Source organism: Triticum aestivum, chromosome 4D (assembly GCF_018294505.1).
Source record: "Triticum aestivum cultivar Chinese Spring chromosome 4D, IWGSC CS RefSeq v2.1, whole genome shotgun sequence".
Lineage (NCBI taxonomy): Eukaryota > Viridiplantae > Streptophyta > Magnoliopsida > Poales > Poaceae > Triticum > Triticum aestivum.
The window spans coordinates 348,866,641-348,869,411 of record NC_057805.1 but is presented as its reverse complement, the minus strand read 5'-3'; positions in this window follow the sequence as shown (position 1 = coordinate 348,869,411).

Below are 2,771 nucleotides of genomic sequence, written 5' to 3'. Positions count from 1 at the left end.
AGGAGGGGGGTCGGGCCGGCTTTTAAAGGAGGCGGGGAAGGCGGTGGCTTGGGGAGGGGGCAAGGCGGTGGTAGTGGTAGAGTCCGAGCTGGACTCGGCGGCGGCGACGAGCGGGAGTCCGTCCCGGGGATGGGGACGAGGCGGTGGTGGCTGGGCCGGCCCAGTTTCGATGGAGATTTTTTTTAATAATTTCGCCGCTGAAAAAAGTCCAAAATAAAATAAAATAAAAATCCTAAAATTCCAGAAATAATTTTCACCGTCCTCTCCTAATATTTAGGACAGAGTGAACATTTCTCTAGGCTAAATGCACATTTTTCCCAAATTTAACCGAATAAAATTTTAGATAAAAAATCTAAATAAAATATACTTTTATTCAAGAGTAGATTTCGAACATTTCCTAGCTGTTTTGAAGAAGTCATATTGTCTTTTCTCATTTATTTAAATTGAAATAATTGGAAAAATAATTTGAATAAAACCACTTTGATCCAATTTACCAATTTTGAAAAATTCAAAAATGGATTTTTTTTTGTGAAAACCTCCAACACTCTCAATTGGTCCTTGAGTTGCTTAAGGTTTCTAGGATCAAAACTCCAAATAAAACCAATTCAAAAATGCACAAATCATGGATGTATATGATGACCTAATGAATAACATCCAATTTGAAAATTGGGATGTTACATGGAAGCAAGTTGGAGGCCTGCGTAGGAGGGGGCTTGGCTACATCGTCAAGGTTTACGGAAGCAAAGAGAAAGCAAGTTGGAAGTATGTGGCATAACAATGAAAATATTTGTGCCGACTGACCTTATAGAAACAAATATTATGATTACAGATTGAGATGTTTTGTCCATCGAAGCAAATTCTTCTTATGATGGGTGCAAATGTTTATTTGTTTAGAGGCACATCGCCACTTCGGTTGAAGGATGTATAATCATGATAGTCAAAACAACTTATATTGAAGTGAATTTCATATATTGTGGGAAGCAAATTATCTGATCGATGGAAACATTGAGACAATATTTGCTTCAGAAAATCTACAATAATTTTCCTAACAATATTTACTTCCAAAAATCTAGAATAACTTCCTAAAAATACAACTTAGAGTTGAAGCAGGTCAATCCCACATTATTAGCATTGGAGTAGTTATTGGGAATAAATGGCAATGTATTGGAAACACCTAGGCCCACGTCCTTTTTTCAAGGCCATCGCTCGCTCCAGGTTAAATCATCTAAACAGATCGTACGTTTCATGAGTAGTCTGATGGAAGCTACCTATCAGTAGTCTGATGCCTAACGCTTCAGTGCATCTTTTGGTGCTTAAATGACCTTATTTTCAGCACATATCACAAGGCACCATCTCATGGCCGATTACAGGGAAATCTACCGCTAGATTCCAAACGTGTGTGAAAAAAGATTCCAAACATCCATGTCTGCTTATGTACCCTGTCCCTTACGCATGATCATAAAATGTGCCCCAACAAGTTTGCGTCAAAAAGTTCAAAATCATTAATTTGGGATTCCACATAGATATGTTGGTTTGTAATACTGTATCCAACTTACTTTACATTTCCTCCGCTTGGAGAGCAAAAAAGGTTGGTTAAGTAAATGGTAAGAGATGTACATCCTTGGGTGAAAGAGCTATTATAATCCATTGAATGCAGCTACACAAGAACTTTTTTTTAACTTGACCATACATTGATGATGTTTGAAGATCTTATGGTTTCAACTCCAGTCTGCCCTTATACTCGTACTGTAACTTAAAACCCTTTTTACATTATATTATTGTAACTTGCTTGAGCTCAACGTAAAGTAATTTACTTTATTTTTCCACTGCTTGAAGATTTTCATATTTCACTACCGTTTCTCTTTTCAAGAACAAGCAACACCAATAATGCATACCATGTTCATTAAGGATGAGGAGAGTCAGTTACAAGCTATGAGTGCAAAGAATATTTTATATGGCACACAAAGGAGAAAGCGGACCGTAACCAAAGCCATCCACCACAGTCGAACTAAGCTACTCCTCTCTAATGCCCGCTTTCTTCACCTAGCAAGCACCCATTGCTTGTCCTTGTCTACCACTAAGCATAAAACTATCCGCACCGTCGATGTCTTACCATCGAACACTTTGGCGTTCCTCTCTAGCCAAAGCTTGCGAAATCCCACAATTAATATCAAAGCCAATTCCCTTGCCTTAGCACAAGAGAACCTAATGCACATCAAGCACAAACATTTCTCTTGCATTGGTGTTTATATTTATAGTTCAGCTCCTAAGTCCGAAGCCACGAAGGAAGAGAAACCAAAAATTGTCTGGCAAATGAGCATTGCACCATCAGATGGTCGATGGACCAGCCATGTGAAGAACCGTTCCTTCGGGGGTGCCACATCTTACATTCTTAAGAAGTTGGTCCCATTTCTCTCAACATGCAAAGTGTCCATCTTATCGTCCCATTAAGGTCATGCATTTAAGTCTTCTCTCCCACTAAGCCATGCAAAATCTGCCACATAAGCGAACGTCCCCACTAAGCCATGCAAAATCAGCCACATAAGCGAACGTCCCCACTAAGCCATGCAAAATCTGGCACATAAGCGAATGTCCCCACTAAGCCATGCAAAATCTGTCACATAAGCGAACTTATAAATTACAATTATTTTGACATTAATCTATACATGTAATGCTGTCACATCATACATGCATTTTAGTCCCTTCATATTTTTTTGAAATGATATTTTTAACAGTAATTCAAAAGTTTATATTCTATTTTTAGAGATTTT